The following is a 19,478-nucleotide window of genomic DNA, read 5'->3' as shown; positions in this document are numbered from 1 at the left end:
TAACATAACAATATTCACATCATAGAAGTGCCAGAAGGAGTTGAAAGTAAGCAAGGGTTAGAGAATCTGTTTGAAGAAATAATGGCAGAAAACTTCCCTAACCTGGTCAAGGAAAATGTCACACAAATTCAGGCGGCACAGAGAGTCCCAAGCAAGAAGAAACCAAAGAGGCCCACACCCAGAAATATCATAATTAAAATGCCAAAAATTCAAGACAAAGAGAGAATCTTAAAGGAAGCTAGAGAAAAATCAATGTGTTAGCTACAAAGGAGACCCCATAAGACTGACAGCTGACTTCTCATTAGAAACTCTACAGGCCAGTGGGAATGGCATGATGTATTCAGGTAATAGAAAGCAAGGATCTGAAACCAAAACTACTCTATCCAGTAAGACTATCATTCAATATAGATGGTGAAATAAAGAGTTTCACAGACAAAAAAAAAAAAAAAGGGTAAAGGAGTTTATCACCACCAAACCAGCATTGCAGGAAATGTGGTAGAAAACTGGTGTCTATTCTTTCACAAATGAAACCATAGCACACGATGGGTACATTTATCTGGAACTGACTTATTTACCAGCAAGTAAAACATGAAATTACCTGGTCCCTAAAGGCAGTTTTGTCCTTTTCTGCTTGATGCTTTAATAAATCACCCCAATCAAGTAGGTTGGGAGGCTTTGGGGGAAGGTACTATGTTTGCTTTCCATATTCTCACATTCTGCATGAGTAATCATTTTCCATTTAGGGTCTGTGATGATCCCCTTGAGACTGTCTGCGTAATCCTGTGATTTCTAGTTTCTAGGAGACTGGCCATGTGTTTGCCTTGGTAGAATATAACAGAAAATTTTCTTTTGCTTTTTTTATTATTTCAAAACTTAAAGTCCTGGGAATATTTTAGAAATAGGCCCCTGACCAGGACAATGTTTCTACTGTTTTAGGACATAACAGGGATGATTCTCATGAGCATAATCCTTCTCCTTCTCCAGCCACAATTTTTAAGAGTCAAAGAGACTTGATTTGATTGTTTATATTTCCTTTCTTTTTTTAAAATATATCTTTATTGATTTCAGAGAGAGGAAGGGAGAGGGAGAGAGAAAGATAGAAACATCAATGATGAGAGTCATTGACTGGCTGCCTCCTGCATGCCCCCACTGGGTATCGAGCGCACAACCCGGGCATGTGCCCTGACCAGGAATTGAACCCTGATCTCCTGGATCCTAGGTCGACACTCAACCCCTGAGCCATGCCCAGCCAGGGGTTTCTATAAATTCCCTTGCTGTTGTGAGAAATGTGAGTGTGCATGAAACACTCTCCCCTTGTGCTGACAATCCATGAGCCCCATAAGATACCAATTTTTCTACCAAACAGTAAACCCACAGCTGCTAGAAGAAAGATGGACTTAGCATGGAGCTGGTACTAAGGATGAGAGGAACCATGGTTTATTGTCCAGTGACAGTTCAGTGATGGTGGTGGGGAGGATGGTCATGCTAGGGCCAGAGGGGCCTTTTTTTCAAGCTGAGGGGATGAGGAATGACTTATAAACTGTGAGTCTTAGTGATCCATCTGGAAATGAAGGCAATGTACAATCTTGCCCATGGCTCCCAAAGCCAGGAGTTCAAGAACAGATGTAGATCTCTTGTAACTAGCTTGCTCTGGAATGGAAGGGAGCACTAGAAATCACAGATACCACCTGAGACTTTTAAAAGCCAACAAGACATGAAAGCAGAAGGTCCTTGGCCTTCCTTGGTTCCTCTTCTTATGTTGGCATTGCAAGAGCTAAATCAGAACTTCCTTATTATTTGTATTTTCTTCAATTTGTATACTTTCTCTTTTCTTTTTTTAAATTTTATTTTAATAAATGAATACCTCTGATGCTAGGATTTGGAAATAAAGTAGCTCATTAACTATTAGGATCTTAGAGGACTTTTTTAATTGTTAAAAATTAATGACAAAATCTTTTTAATGCCTTCTATGGAATTTCACAAATTAACCACTTATTTGTAGCTATTTCCACTGTTTACCTGAGTGAGAAACCATGAGGGAGTTAAAAATTTTACTGTTTGCTTTCAAACAGGATTGTAGGACATTAAAAATATGAAACTATTACCTCACATTTTGTGCTTTTCTTTAAAAAAAAAAAAAAAAAAAAAGATTATTTGTGATGTCCCTAATGGAAATGAAGAGAATAAAATTAGCTTTAGCATTTTATCATGAAATTAAGAAATTGAAAGAACATATCAAAGTGCCCATTCTAGCTATAGTCCAAAAGAGAAAGACAGAGAGATGAGTCCTTGAGCCTCACAGCCTCAGTTGTTTCAGTTGTAAAATGGGGGTGTTAAAACAGGTGTTAGTGCTGATTAGTCAATGTAGAGGGAGCCTAATCCATGTTACCTCCTCTGAAGGAGCTATTTGAGGCAATAAGTGGAACATCATTGTCTAGCCATTTTCTGAGAGCCTAGTATGCATTACATGGTGAACAGGGTATGGATTACCAAGCTTTCTCAAATCTTTTATGGAACCACCTGAGAAATAAATAAACAAAAACATTATCTGGTTAATGCTTCACATTAACGCTATGAAGTAGATACTATGATTGTTCCCATTTTATGGATAAGGAAACTAAGGCTGAGGTAGGTTCCAAGTAATTTGTACAAGATCACACACAGTAACTAGAAAATCTGTGCCTTTAACTCAGGACTGTGGGTGCCAAACTCCATGTTTTTCCTATAATCCACTTTCCCCAAGATTAGTATGACTAAAATTTTTCAATGGCATCCTTAAATCATAGATACATCACAACTGGAAGGTGTTTTAAGAGATGATTTAATCCACCCATCTCTTTTCACAAATGAAAACATTGAAAGTCAAATTGGATATGTGATTTGACCTAGGTCACACAGAAAATTGGTGGAGCTGGAACAAGAACAAAAGTTTGCAAGCCCAGGACAGATGCTCCCTAGGAAATCTCCAGTCCTTTCCAAGGCCAAACTGCTCAGAAGAGGGAGAGGAGGGAATTAGCAGCCTTGGCTCCTGCCACATGGCCCAGAGATGGGCCTCAGCAGGGGTTCTTGACTTGCAAATTAGGAGCAGGAATTAGACAAAAGTTTCACTGTTGATTTCACTAACTTGTGAATAAAATTTAGAATTTCCCCCAATCAATGAATGTAAGTAATCACCCACAATGGTATTATTGGTAGTCATTATTTGTGACGTTACCAAAGAAATTAGAGATATTTGCAAATCACATTAGAGTTGTTGAACTCAAATGTCATTTATATTTACTACTCTAAAGTTACAGTAGTTGTTCAAAACTCCTTGCTAAAAAGTACATATGCTACTGTATCAAAATTTTGTTTGGTAAAACATCTTATAACTATATTGCAGCATTATTGATTCTTTTTTGCAATCTCATATATTTCATGGATTTAAAGTCTGTTTTCTGATATGGGTATAGAGGCTTCAGCAGACCACCAAGGGTGTAAGGGCACAAACCAGGTTAAGATATCCTGCCCTGAAATCAATGACACTCACTCCAGGCAAGGGTAACCTCCAAGGGTTAACAGTTCAACACAAACTCATCACAATAACTGTACAATTTAGAGTTATTCTGAAATAGCAAGCCATTTGTGGGCTTCAGCAGCAATACTGAAGGAATTGGAATCATGTTATCAGTCACACCAAACCTCAGCCAAAGTTCAGTCCCTTCTTAGTAACCTCAGAGGCTGTTCGCTACATGATCTCCTGGATTGTGGCATCATTGACCTATGTAGACTGATTTCTGCCCCTCAGTAGGCAAGAACAAAGCAAGTCCTAATTCTTCATTCTAGCAAGAAATGATTGGCCCTGAATTTGTACAAAGAAAATTATATCAAAATAATTTGTCGAATATATATCAATCCATGAGCTGTAAAAGCTTTCCATCAGCATTGGACATTGGAGGTGGTTTGGGGAATGTACCTAACTCTAGATACTCTGGAACACTTCTTACTTACACCATCACCCTGTCTCTTACTGCCCCTTCCCTGCTCCTTTGCTGAATCTGTATACATTGCAATTGGTCACACTGAGAGAGATACCACACTTATAGGGCATTGCCCTGGGATGAACTTAAAACTGAAAAAATGTGCATTCTATCTGATTTACACTCATGTTCAACTACTCATTTTTGATCCAAGAAATAATGCTTTGTTCCTGCATTTTTTCAACACATAGATTTATCTGTGTACATTTGTACCAGGGTCTGTGTTCATATACACTATTTCCTCACCTGGATAGAAAACACTATAACTTTCATATGAGAGAAATACCCACAGGGTCAGAATATAACAGTCTCTGTAGAGTAAGGGACTGGCCATGTTCAAAGTACTGGAACAGTAATTCACAGTTTACACAGTATTTCATAAGCATCATTTCAATTAATCTCCACAACTCTGTCTGGGAGATAGTATTATCTCCACTTTAGACAGACAAGGTCAAGTGCCTGCCCAAGGTCACAAAGGCAGCCAGAAGCAAAGCCAGCATTTAGATCTTCATTCATCAAGGCTCTTCACACTGCTCAACAGCTCCAGTTTATTTTAATTGTTAAGAGAGTGCAAGGTGAGAGGACAGTAACAATGGTTCTGTCTCACCAATAGATGATACTCTCTTCCAAATCCCCAAAGGCTAGTCTAGTGAGACACCCAAAGACAAACCTGGAAATTAATTCTCCTTGTGTTGGATTTCAGTTTCACTTTGCTTGACTTTCCCAATCAAACACAGATGGAGGATCTTAATGAGCCAATGAAGTCTGAAAGATGAGGAGAGATCTTGCTCCATCTCCGAATTCTTTCAAAAGGCAGAGAGCTGGCTTTTCTTCTTTGAACACAACTCCACCAACCAGCAACAAAGTGCATGTTTCAGTTCCAAGATTTCTGGGACACACAATCGTTGGGACCTCAAAATGGCAAAGTCGATTAGACAGGATTCTAAGAATTTCCCATTTGAAAATACAGAAAATGAGCAACTGAGTAATTAAGGGACATGTTGTTTAAAGGTCCCTGCCAAACTTTCTCTCTGAGTTTAACTGTGGTTCCCACAGCAATCTGATGCTAGAGATGTCCAGAATACACATGTAAATACTCAACTGATGGTGCAATTATGGGAGATAGCTGACCATCTGTCATTTGGGGAAACAACTGCTTAATGGCATCCTTAACTGAGTAGTTTCAGATGTGTTCCATACATTCAAAAGGGAAGGCCACTCAGAGCTATAACCAGGGGCTTCATTACCACATTATTAAATCTTACAACAATCAAGATGAGACCTGTAAGTCAGCAACTTTCCCTCAGATTGCCCATCCTAGTAGGACAGAGAGTAACAGAGTGAGAAAGACAATGAGAGCAAGCCAAGTTCTTCTTCCCCAAGGGCCCGAGCCAGGATTCTGGAGTAGACAGCTTTAACCAGGCTCACTTACTAGAAGAGAAGTAGCCTCAAGGCATTGGCTGGGGAAGGAGAGAAGGAGGACAGCTGGCTTCCCATGTCCTCAGACCTGACATAATACTTGTCCAATACATGTAAAGTTCAGTCATATCCTCCAGAGCAACTGGCCTTACTTATTAACAATGAACCACACTGATTTAAATGTGGCATTTGCTGGATCTACCTACAGAGCAGCCTGGGAGCATGTGATATTTTATTTACTATTTTTTTATATTTATAGAACTGTACATATTTATTGAACAAAATTCCATGTTGTTCAAGGATAAACTGTATTTCCAAATTCACCCTCCAGATAGTCTTGGGCATGTGCCATGTGAGGCTGGGAGGGAGAAGCCACTGGCTGGCTGCAGGCCATGAGTGGTGGGCATGATGGCTCTCCTCAGTTTTACACTTTGGGACCAAAGAGCTCACTAACACCTGGTGACCCAGAGCACAGGTCAGAGCAGTGTTAGCCTGCTTAAAATGATGGCAAAGCCCAATATTTGGTGCAAGTAATCTCTTCTTTCCTTTTATGGTTATGAAAACAATTGTGGAAGGGCATTTGCTCATGTCTCTTAGCACCATTATCAAACTTACCTGTTGGTCAGAAAGTTGCTGCCTATCCAGAGTGACAATTAAGAGAATTCAGAATTCAGAAGTGTCAGAGCTGGGAAGACCTTTGGCAAGCAAGTAGGCCCACTCTCATTTATTTTGCAGATGAAGATGTAGAGGTAGGAAGAGAACAGGCTTATCTGAGGTCATATAGACAGGGGAATGACCAAAACTAGAATACAGATCTCCTGGGGCAGGAGACCACCTGCTGCCAGTTGCTGTTTAATACAAAATACACATAGATGGCCCCTTTAAGTAAATGGTATATGTGATGGATCCTTGACAGAGTCAACACATGTCACTTCTGCCCCCTCCCACTTCCAAACATGTCCTGAGGAGCCCAGAAACACACCTCAATTCTAATTAATATTTGGCAAATGGAATTTCCTGTACCTATGTTGTCCTAAATATTTCCTAAAGCTAATGGCAATGGAAATATGCATAAGTTAATTATGGCTGTAGGTGTCAGAATCTTGTAGCAGGCAAAACTATAAAAATTGAGAACAACCTTTACTCGGTAGAAATATAAAACTCCTCTGGGAACATATCTGAAGGAAGAGTGTTTCTATAACACTGAGTTAAAAATCTAAATTACATTATTCAAAGCTATACAAATGTGCATTAATAAATAACATATAAAATAAAACAGTACTTTATGAGGAAGGCTCATCCTATATTTCAAGCATTTTCCCACTCTTAAACTCATTATTTAATATGGACACTTTTAGCCACAAAATTTCTAGAGTTTATTCACTATATTTTATGTGATTTACAAGGTCATTAAAGAATTTATTTGCTCTTTCCCTTACAGATTGGAAGGTGGGCAGTGATATATGAGGTTTCACATTTTATTTATTCACCAAACTGTTCCAGATGTGATCCCATCATTTATCCACTGACACATCAAACCTGCTGGGTGCCCTCCACACTGACCTCCTCCCCATGTTCCCTTTCATGCTCTTCAAGTTATAGCAGGCCTCACTTCGATGAGAAGACAAGAGAATTGCTATTTGGGGAGAGGTGGTGGTGGGAGGGAGGCAATCAAACTTCAGTAATAAAAAATTTAATTGCTCTGCTACAATTTGAAAATGATATCCAGGTGGAAAAGTAACCCAGTACCATTCCCCAATACATTGCTTTCCACTTGCCCTCCAAACAGGGTTTCATGCCTCAGATTTGGAATGCACAGGATCTGAATAAATGGAACTGAGCAGGTACTAAATCATTTCCTCCTTCTCCTAGTGATTTGTCACCATAATAAGCATTCTAAGGGTGATAGAACTTTTATTACTACACACTGTTAAGCAGGAAGGAGACTGCAATGTATTCCTGGTGCTCTTTAGGGAAAATAACCCATGCAGGCATTTTTAAAATATATCAGTTTAACAGAGAGTTATATTTAAAATCAAGTACTTATTTAGTGCAAAATATGAAACATTGTTATGTTTGTTTTGGAGAGGATAATGGTGGCTTATTCTATGACACCCACAGTCCCTGAGATGCAGTTCATACTTTCTCAACCACCTCCCAATCTAATTTTTGCTATGGGCAAAGAGAGGAAGAAGGGCTCTCATTTGAGGAGCCCCTCTATAATGCCAGTTCTGCACATACTACATTTAAATATTGATATTATCATCTAATATTTAAAGAGCATATCATAATTTGCCAAATAATGTCATATGTACTATCCCATTTGATCACAACAGCCCTGTGAGGGTTTCAGGGCTGATGTTATTGGCCCCATTTTCCAGAGTAGGAAACTGAGAATCAGAGAGACTGATATGAGAATGCAAAAAGTATATATAGAACCTGCAGTACAGCTGTGGTTTCCAAATTTAAGGGGGAAAGAGCATATTGCACAGGACATACTTATACTAAAATATATTCATTGTTTATTTGAAATTCAAAGTTAACTGTGTATCCTATATTTTATCTGACAACCTTAAGTATGGTGAGACGCCAAAATGGGAAGTCCTAATCCCTTACTAACCCCACCAAAAAATAAATGTATGGGTTAGTTTAAAAAGTGTGGGTGATTTTGTCACCTTCCCATGGCAAGTAAATGGCAGAGTTGGAAATATAGGTCATTTTTGTGACTTCTTAACTGAATGATTTTAAACCCTTCTTTGCTTCCCTGGCCTTTTACCTGGAACCAGAGGCAGCACACTCAGTCCAACTGAGATGGAAAACTTCTCTCAGGTCTTTGAGGTCCTTAGGCACAGGGGAATGCAATGATCCAAAGACCACCTTTGACTGGTATCTCCCACACTTAACCCCATAGAGCGCCATCTGACTGCAACTAACCCCAAAGCCACAGTACCAAATGAATGGTTTTCTTAAAGTAGGCATAAGAAAATATGATGCATCACTTATAAGAAATGTACATCAAAGCAATGCAATATCATTTTCTGCTTAGAAGATCAACAAAACACAAAGCTATATTATACTGTGTGCTGATGAAGATGAGAGAAATAGGCATCTCATATAGTGTTGGTGAGAGTGTAAATAGATGCCATCTTTCAAGGGATCAATTTTGCACTATCCACAGCAATTTAAAACTCACATGGCCTTTGACCCATCAATTTCACATTGCTGGAAATTAACTTGGCCATAATACCACCCAAGCAGAAGCTTACACAGTTCAGCCCTATTCAGTGGCCCTAAGGCCTAACTGAGCAAATTCAACACAAGTTTGCTCATACCAAGAATTAGAGCACCCAGCATTAGCACCAGGCACTGAGCCCAGTTCTCCACTCACGTTTGTCATTTAACCCCATAAAGTCAATATTGGTACTAACCCTATTATATTCATATGAAAACTAGGCTTGAAGAGATTTAGTTACTCACTTTGGACCATAGAGTTAGTAAGTGGAGGAGCAGGAATTTTAATCTAAATCAGGTTTACTCTAAAGTTCTGTGTCTTTTCACCCTTTTCCACACTGCCATTCAGAGAGAGAGCAAAAAGGGAGCCATGACAGACTCCCACAAGAAAGCAGGAAATACATGTCTGTCTCCCTGGTTGAACTGTGGTATTTTCTACCATGGTTCAGCTGCTCAAACTTCTGGAAATAGTCATTATCGGGAAGAGGAAATCTATACAGAATCTAGGGTCCCCAGTGAACCTCCTGGGGTAAAGACTATAAATGAATGTATGCATCAGTAAAAGTAGCTTTCTGCTCATCAACGGAATTCATTTATTTGGTTTCAATCAAAATGTATAACAATCTTCTTAATTTTTTTTGTGTAGTCAAGTCATTCCATCAAAAGCAAATGACAACTGGATGGTATAAATTGTAAGTTTGGAAGTATCACATGGGGGACACGAAGAAATTGAAACATTTCTTTTTATTTTAATATGTCTTTATTGATTTCAGAGAGAGGAAGGGAGAGGGAGAGAGAGAGATAGAAACATCAATGATGAGAGAGTCATTGATTGGCTGCCTCCTGCACATCCCCAACTAGGGATTGAGCCCACAACCTGGGCATGTGCCCTGACTGGGAATCAAAATGTGATCTCCTGGAGCCTAGGTTGGTGCTCAACCACTGAGCCATGCCCGGCTTAGTGAATTGAAACATTTAAACTCTCCTCCCAAGCAAAAAAAAAAAGAATAGTTATTAAGTACCTACAGTATGTAAGGAGGACAGTGTGGTAGGCTTATGCCCCTATGAAACTGTCATAATCTTGCTCTGCCCTCAGAGATTAGAGACGAGTCTTAAACGGCATATCAAAGCACGGGAATAATAATGCCTGTCTTATACCTCACAGGGCCATCACTGTTACAAGTAGAATTAATAGAGGTTGACAAAGAGTGTTGACAAAAGTAAAACCATAGCATAAATACCTGGTGCTGTAGTAATTAGGCTGGTACTGAAGAGGACATTAAGGTATGTCTCAGTTCTGCATGGGTTGGACTCATGCCTTCGGAAAAGTCACTTCTTCACCTCCAGGGCTTCCTGAGTGGGGGGAGAACAAAAGGGCCTAGTTTGGCTACTATTCAGTTGCAAATATGTGCCCTGTAAAAATGGTGATTTCAGCCTTGAACTACTGCTTCCTCAGAAAAATTTTCCTTAGAGCTAATAAAATGCCATGGTCACAGAAGATGTCATTTATAAGTGGTGGGTGGCTCATGTATGAAAATTGCCTATGCTTCCCTGAAGACTAGTGTGTCATATGTTACCTGCTCCTACTCATATGGTCTCCCTCTTACCAAAGTGCCCACAGAGAGCACCTTGTCGGATGACTAACTCTATAATTTCCTTTTCATGTTATAATTAGGGCATAATTGACATACAATGGACTGTATTTATTTGAACTATACTCTTATTTTGGAATATATAAAATGCTTTAAATGTTGCAAGAACTTCATATTATGTCTGCTTCACCTGTTGAGCCACCTTTCTATGTACATTTCTTCATCACAGATTTATATTTTTTCATGAGTAGCTTGCTCAGGGATACTTTGATCTTTGTAGTTGTCTACTTTGTATTTAGCTTTTCACTCTGATTGAGTAAAAGAGAAGCATTTTTGCATATATTTTTCTTCATCAGTTTACAGATGTTTATGTTTTTTGTCATCTCTATAATAATATTTTAATCTTTTAATATCCACACTGTATCATCTACCATTAAAAACTGTAACTGTTGTTCAACCACAAATTGAATTTCCTGAATTTAGTAGGTCTTCTTTAGGAAATAATTTAAGCACACACTGAAGAATATAAGAATTTAGTTCTGACAGTTTAAATTTTTGTTCTATGAATAATAAAATATTTCTGAGTTCACTCCAGAGCTATTCAGCCAGGCTGTCAAGAGGTTGCTGGGGCCTATGTCCATCTCAGGGCTGTTGTGAGAATTACATGCAGCCATGAAGGGCAGTCTTTGTGGTCTGGACAGAGCTGTCCACATTTGGACAATCATTTTTACCTATGTCACTCCTACTATCAGCAAGAAGAACCAAACTTTCAACTTCAAAAGACCAAGATGGTGGCTTCATAGAATGGGGTATGCCCCTCTCAGATCACAGATGCTGAGTTCTGCAAAGTTTTCTCTTGCACAGAGTCATTGACTTTTGATGTGTTTGATAACTCACCAATCCATATGAATATGATCCAGCTTCTTTTGCCCTGTAGCCACTTGTGGTACACTCCCTTCTCACTTGAAGCAGGAAAATGGCAATTCAATGGCTCAAAAGCACACTGATTTAGACAGCGGATAAGTTGATACTCTCATTTTGTCCAGTGATGAAATACATGTTTAGCAACTGACACTCCAGAACACAGACAAAATGATTCTCTAAGGAAAAATAGGACCTGGGTAAACCTGAGTATAAGTGATTGACAACATAGCCAGAGGCCTGAAAGCCCCTTGTAATGCTAGCCAATTTCTCTTACCTTCAAGAAGCCCCTTCATTGTCAGTTTTGTTGTCCAAAGACAGGCTACTTCAACACCCAGTTGAGAAGCAATGGTGGCCCTGACATGGCCAGCCAGCTGTAGGGACAAACAAGACAGGATCAATATGAGAGATATGTTGATGACAGCAGTACAAATCCTCAGCTGCCTGTCTGTACTGTCAAAATTTAAATAGATCTGAGCATGGAACATTTGTTCTTAACTCATTTTGTGGCAAAACTGACTTGAACTGGGGGTGGGAGGAGATTTATAGTCTTTATTTATTCTACACAATGTGAATATTCATACATTTCATTGCAGAAAAATTATTTGATTATGGGTGCTGCACTATTTTATGTAATATATGATATATGCAATATATTATATTTTTAAAATTTGAAATTTTTAAAACTCTTAACCACACCTAGCTCCACAGGTTTCAGGTAAGAGATGGTAGATGTGTATAGCATAGTGGTTAAAAAGGTGGTCTTAGAAGCCTGATTCTAATCTCAGCTACATCACCTAATAGCTGTATGACCTTTGGTATGTTACTTTACTTCTCTAAGACATAATGAAAATAATGGCACTACTTCATTGGGGCGTTGTGAAAAGTGAGAAGGTAAACATAAAGTGCTTAGAAAGTGCTTGATGTTACAAAGAATGACCTAGGGACAACTAGCATAAACCTGGACTCCCCAGGAGGCCAGGTTACTATACCTTCAGAGTGATCAACCATTAACAAAGAGGTAAACTCTATAGGATCTGGTGACCCTGGATGCTGGAAGAGAGTGAAGGGAAGCATTTACTGGCCAAACTAAACATCACTGCCATCACTTGGGGCTACAATGTTTGAGACCAGAAAGGTTTTCTGGGATCTAGACTTGACTCTACTGTCAACTTATGTTGTGGCCTTGTACAAACCACTTGCCATCTCTTGGCTTTTGGAACAAGAAAGCGTAAATTAGATGATTTCTTAAGGCTGTCCAGCTTGAACACATTGACTTCAACAGGAACATACTACAGAAGAACAACTCTGAGGGTTTGAAAACCTCTGGCTTGCTAATTCCTAGGGGTTAAGGCAACACAGTCCTTGTTTTCATAACCCACAGCTAGGTGCACTGTCAGACCAGAGTAGCAGATGGACAGACCCAAACCCTAGATGCTTGTAATTGATCAGGGCACATTATAATGAAGTAATTTTCTTGTCTTCATTCTCCATGTCAGCAGGGGTCGGCCTGCCACACAGGAAAGGTGATAGAGTAACCTGAGCTGCAGCTGAAAACCTGCTTTTTCTCTAGTTATTTACCCTGCCATGAGATGTGGCAGGCAGTGGGAAAGAGTCCAGACAAGCAGGGGGATTTGGCTGTTTTCAAAATATCATAAAGGAACTTTCAAAATTGAACTGATTTATGCTTTTTAATGTTTTCAGTAATGTGTAAATTAAGTTAGAGTTTGAATCTGAGCTAAAGTAAAACTTTTATGTTGTCAGCCATCCAAGGGCCATAGAAAAATTTCAGTGTACAGTAGTGTTCATTCTGCTGTACCAAGAGTTGCACTTTGCATAAATAATGGGTTCTGGGAAAGAATATCTAATTACCTGGAGAACTGAAAACTCTTCTGTGGATTATGAGCCTCTGGGTTGAGGCAAAAGCGTTGCCATTGCACACCTGGTTTACAAGCTCTGCCATGGAAAATTGACACAAGCCTCAATATTCTCAGTTGAGATATGGATAACCCAGGCCCAAAATCTGCCCCAAACCAGACTCTGAATTAGGAAATAAACCACATTCCCAGTGGGGACCTCTGTGGAAGATGATACCTCCCCTCATACAAAAAGTGCATTAAAGGCCAAGTTGTGTGACTCAAAGTAGTTAAGGCCATAGAATGTCCTTCACACACCCATTCTCTGAGCCAGTGACCCACTTTTTCCATAAGGTTTTTATCTTGCACTTTTTTGACCTCAGAGAATTTTATAATAGCTATGTTTGTGACAAACAAAACAAAAACATGAATACAACAAAACTAGTCACAGATAATATTGAAACAGAGTTAGGAAATACAAGTGTATCACAGATCTGAATGTTCCAGTTCATTTGCTAGTGTAGCACCCCACCTCCCATCTGTAAACAGCTATCAAGCCCTCCTGAAACCCAGAGATCCTAAGATGGTCATTAAAATCCATTCCATTTGTTATCAATCTGATTTGATGAGTATAACAAATATCTTTGGGGGCATCTTGTTTCTGCTTTGCAGAATCTTTAGCACAGCATTTGTTGGTCCTATGGGAAACTTCTAACTAATGGGAAACAGATCCTGTAGGGTCTGTCTAGCTTATCAAAAGACAAGGAGAATTTGACATTTGGATTACTAAAAGGCTTCTCTAGAAGTTGACATTCTGGCTAGTTCTGAGGAGTACTACTAGATGTTCACACTTGAAATGCTGTAAGTGAAAACACACTTAGTGGAGCACAAATTACTACACAGTGTACAGATGTTACATGGAAGCTCTAAAATTGCACAAGTTACTCCAGTTATAATTTTATATCATAGCATTTAAGTTAGTTACAAGATGTAGAGGAGAATAGTAAACATCATTCAAGGACTTTCCCTCCTCTTCTGGATAAGGGGTTAGTGTGTTTTAGTTTGCACTAGAATAATTAAATCATGTTAGATGGATTTATGACCTTGTTATTATCTTTATTTGGGGAATAAGCACAGTTTACAAAGAAGTGTATGGGTGCCAACTTGACAAGGGGTGGGTCATGATGGCTAATACTATGTGCCAACTTGACTGAGTCAGGAGGTACTCAGATATCTTCTTTTTTAAAAAATATTTTTTATTTATTTCAGAGAGAGGAAGGGAGAAGGAGAGAGAGATAGAAACATCAATAAAGAGAGAGTCATTGATTGGTATGTCCCCTGCTATGGACTGAGCCTGCAACTCAGGCATGTGCCCTGACCAGGAATCAAACCTCAATCACCTGGGTGTGTCTGGGTGTATCACTAAGCTGAAGAGATGTGTTCAATGCAGTATGAGCCAGGACATATGGAAATCAGAGAGAAGGTATTGACCACTGATGGAGCAGCCAGAGAAATGGGGTACTGGCAGTGGGAGTAGTACATCCAGAGTTGGGGTGGCAGATTAACAGCAATGTGCCTGGGAAGGATTAGAGTTTAGGTCACTGCCTCAAATATACCAGTGAGGCAGGTCTGGTAAGGTGAAGGCTGAATGGGCAGCCCTTGCCAACAAGTCTGTACCTGGAAGCCTAGATCCACCCAAACACTGGCAGATCCAGACCAGCTGAGACCCTGAGGCCCCAGCCACATGGCTGGTGGCCCATTTTTACACACCAAGATTCTAGTCACACTTACAAGCAGCCCATCAGATGCTAGAATGATTACGAATGGTAATACAATCCTGGCATAAATATAGAGCTTGTGCTTTTCAAAGCATTTCTTCATCAATTAATTAATTTTTGCCTTTACAGAAAATTTTAGGCAGGTAAGGCAGGTGTATCTTCACTTGTATAGAAAGAGAAGTTTCTTACCTATGGTTACCCAACCAGCCAAGGACAGAGAAAAGTGGTCTAGCCCTTAGTATTAGGTTTTTTCAGCAGCCTCATGCCCCTTTTAAGGACTGACTGGCACAAAATCACCCAGGTTTCCACTGGTGAATAGCTCATTTCCAAAAGGCCTCCAGATCCTGGACTGCTTAGGATCATGGCCCCTCACTTTCTAACATATCTGCAATTTGAAAACTGGATTCTGATGAGAAGTATCTGGAGTCTGATAAAGGCTAATTACAGTTAAGAAATATGAAAATTGGCAACTCGAAAGAAGATTGGCTTCTACTACTGCCTAGGCAGAATAATCAAGAAATTAGCAGAAAGTGATGGCAACTATAAAGAGGCACTAGAGGATAACTGAAGTATTCAAATGAAAGATATGTTGGAAAGTGGCCTATCCCTTGAGAATCCAGGCCATCTTCTTTGCTGTCAGGCCATTACACAACTGAAAAACTTCAACAAGGCAATGGAGGCTCTATAGAGGGGTTGTCTCATAAGCTATGTCTGGGACTCTGGTTGAGGGATGCTGGCTAATGGGGAAGGCTTCCTGCAAGATGCATGGGGGCTCTGGCTGGGCCACACACTTTTAGGGTTGCTCTGAAAAATTAAAGCAAATACAGAAAAGGTCAGTTAGAGAAATAAAGGGTCTGAACTCACAGCCTTTGAGGATGGTCAGGGCTTTAGCTAGTGAGGCTATGGCTCCAGGTGAGCACAGTCAATATTTTCATTAATTTTAGTAGTGATATCAAAAGAATAAGGGATTGGACATAGTCACTAGGCTCCCAAAGGAAGAGCTAAAACTACGTTGAAAGTACATTAGTATTTTAAGCCAAGTATTCTTGAGCTCCTTTCCCATACCACACCATGGACATACAGTTTTCATATATGATCTCATTTAATCCTCGGGACCATCCCATGAAGTAGGATCAGACCTGCCTCATGGTCAGTGCTTTTTCAATTATACCACACAGATCTTAATTCAATATAAGAAACACTCTCAACATTTAGAGATGTGCAAAAATGGAATCTATGCTTCATGAGGTAGTGGATTCTCTATCATTTGAGACATTCAAACAAAGCTGAATAAAAATTGCCTGGTATTCAGACATTGGGTATGGGTTGGACCACACAATCTCTAATGCCCCTACCAACACTGAGCTGTTTGGACCCAGCACTTCAAAAGCACATGTGAAGTGGGTGGGGCACATGTTGTAAATAAATCTCTGATTGATCCAGAGTAACTGGAAAGAGGAGAGATCAATGACCCACAAATCATTCTAAATCTTTTTAAGCCTCCTAATCCAGAGACTATTTACTACCCACTTCACAGAGTTTACTAATTTGATAGCAGTCTTCAATTTTCTTGCCCTTTAAGGTAGAAAAATATCCATAGAGGAAAAGAGGGACAGATGGTTCAGCCTGCATATGCAGTTTAGCATTGAGAACAATTATAAAAGGTCCAGGGGGAAAAAGTGAGATGACCCATCTTAGCATAGGAACTACCAATATTTTTACCAATTGACCATTTTCCAGAAGGCACAGGGTCTTATTCTAGCTAATAAATATTAATCTCCACCCTCCAGCTTCACACACTTAAGGATCCTTCCAGGATCGTTAAGAATAATGCCTTTTCCTCTAAATTACTCCAGCAAACATTCCTGTCATCCTCCCAAGGAATTGGGCCCCAACAGTTTCATCTGATCTCTGGCCAACCTTAAGTCTATGAGCTTTGAATGCACTTTCTGGCTGACCTTTAATGTGAATTTTCACACAATTTCATTTGATAATGTGATAGAATCAGATACACCTAAATAATTAGCTTTAGAAATACAAATTCTTATGGAGGTATATGTAATGTCTTTATATCTTTATGCATCGCATCATCCACTTCTCCAGAAGGATTTTAGGCTGCCTAAATACAATATTTTAGTAGCAACACAATAAAACCAAATTGTTTAAACAAGAGGCAAAAATATAAGGGTCAAATTATAATAAGAGTAGAGGGGAGGAAAAATGGGTATATGGGAAGATTTGAATCAGAGTTTGCAAACTCAGATGCTTAAGGCAAGAAGTATAAATTTGTGGATCAGGCAAGATTTAAGACAATTTGGAAAGGAGGTGAAGAAAAAACATATATATATATATATGTGTGTGTGTGTGTGTGTGTGTGTGTGTGTGTGTGTGTGTGTGTGTGTGTATACACATATATATACATATATATGTATATCCAAAAACCATGTGAATATTTTTAAACAGGCTAGTTGAACATAATTCATCCATAGTTCATTTACAGGCAACATTTGGACCTCAGTGTGTGACACCTAACCCAGATGAAGAGAAACTATTTAAAATGAACAATAATTTGACTCTTAGTTTCTTGTAAGACAAAGATGGACAGATGATGGCCTAGAGGATCTTTAGCAGCTCACAAAAGCAAGTAGACTAGTCTGTCAAGAAAGACAACCTGTTTCTTCTTTCAGAACTCTCAGACAAATGTATTGCCTAGGTCTTTGCCTAAAAGAACTTGAAAACATCAGGACAATCCAAATGTATAATGTTAATCTATAGTCCTGTGAAGCTAATTTCCACTGAGGAACAGGGTGATATACCAGCTCTGTAGCTTCTTGGAGCTCCGGTATGATATAGGGATAAAGCCTTGAAAACTTGGAGAAATTCCCTAAAACTGGCACTCTTGAATATCAACGGCTTCCTCCGGGTTTTTGACTGGAATCATAATGCAGATAATTCAAACTAGAAGTCCCAAGAGGTAGCTGGAAAGAAGGGGAGGTGCTTTTCAATGTTTACAGAAATGGGATCCATATCTAACTCAGCATGAAGTAGCCAGAGTATCACGTGCAGGCTGGGTCTATGCTTGTCTCAAAGGGCAGCTTCATTCATACACTTGGGATGTATTTTCTCTTCCCCCAGTGAGCCTTTAGCTACAACACATCTGTGCATACCACAAACACACAAGGGGCCATAATCACATCTATTCCTATGGCTTTAAATACCAACTCTATTCTCAAGGCTTTCAAATTGATATCTCCAGTCTAGACCTCTTCCCTGAACTGCGGACTTGTATAATCAACCACTCTCTTTACATCACCCCTTGGATTTCTCATAAGTATCTTGAATCTTGCATAGTCAAAACTCAACTCAATTTTTTTCTTTCTTCAAATTTACTCCTCCCCCAGTCTTGTCTACTTTAGTAAGTGGCATCAACATCTCCCCACATGCTCAATCCAGAAACCTGGGAGTCATCACCAATGATTCTCACTTCTTGAGATCACACTAGCGCATAGAGAAGAGTCTGGGCCCTGAAGTCCATTGCATGGGTTTGAATCCTAGGGTTACTTTCAACCAGTTGTGTGAACCTGGGCAAGTCATTCAAATTCTCTACAACCCAGTTTTCTCATTTGCAAATGACAATAACAATAACACCTATTTTACAGAGTTTTAGGAGGATTGAATGAGATAGAGCATAGTAAGCTCTTGGGATAATAGTTGGTACTTAGAAGTACATATTCAATAAATGGGCAACATTTTTATTCTCCTCATCTTGTATCCTATCTATTAGCAATCTTCTTCTTCTGTAAAATATAGATAATACAGCCTATCTTACAAGGATGTATGAATGAGATAAAGAACATATAGCATGTGAGTGGCATAGCCTCAATAAATAATTGCTTTTATTAGTGAATTATTATTTTTGCTGAGGCATCAAGGAGTAACAAAAAGAATTCACTTATTGATTCATCAAATATTTTCAAACATCTACTAAGTGTCAGGCATTGTGATAGACACTGGGAATAGAGTGGTGATAAAAATGAAGATCCTTGCCCTCCTGGGAATTTATTTTCCAGTGAAGGCTTGGACAAACAATAAATGTAGTGAATAAGTCATTACATAGTATGTTAGTTAGTAAAAAGTGCCACTTGGAAAAATAATGCAGAGAAGAAAAATGAGAAGTTTGGAAGGGGGTGGAATTATCATTTTAAACAGGATAGCCAGGGAAGGCATCCCTGAGAAAGTGACATTAGAATAAAAACATAAAGAAGAGGAAAAGGAAATCAAGTAAACATCTGAAGTAATAGAGTTCTAGGCAGAGTAAAAAGACTTGCTACCACTCTCTTCCTCACCTTCTCCACTTGAGCCACACTTGCCTCTTCTGTTTCTCAAAGAAGCTGGCCATTTCCCATAACTATTTTTCAACTACTAATTTGTACTTCTTTCTCTTTTCACCTTTTTCACTCATCCTCTCACCTCCTCCCATCTGGCAACCTTCAGTTTGTTCACTGTATCTATGAGTCTGTTTCTGTTTTGTTCATTTATTTTCTTTTTTAGATTCCATATATAATTGAAATCATGTGCTATTTGTCTTTCTCTGTCTGACTTATTTCACTTAGTGTAGCACCCTCTAGATCTACCCATGTACTACATCTTCTTTATCCAATT

General features: G+C 39.2%; 1 long non-coding RNA gene across 1 annotated transcript in view; it reads right to left on the bottom strand.

The window, feature by feature from the left end:
* LOC107530068 (uncharacterized) overlaps positions 1 to 11,543 on the bottom strand; it is a 63,716-nt gene extending 52,173 nt beyond the window's left edge. Inside the window, exons 1-2 of the long non-coding RNA XR_001602501.2 lie at positions 11,460 to 11,543; positions 9,911 to 10,022 (exon numbers count right to left, since the gene is read on the bottom strand). This is a non-coding gene — a long non-coding RNA (uncharacterized LOC107530068). The remainder of the gene's footprint in view (positions 1 to 9,910; positions 10,023 to 11,459) is intronic.
* Between the last annotated feature and the right edge of the window lie 7,935 nt (positions 11,544 to 19,478).

Source organism: Miniopterus natalensis, chromosome X (genome assembly GCF_054644295.1).
Source record: "Miniopterus natalensis isolate mMinNat1 chromosome X, mMinNat1.hap1, whole genome shotgun sequence".
NCBI lineage: Eukaryota > Metazoa > Chordata > Mammalia > Chiroptera > Miniopteridae > Miniopterus > Miniopterus natalensis.
The sequence above is the reverse complement of the archived record's forward strand: the minus strand, read 5'-3'. Positions and strand labels throughout refer to the sequence as shown.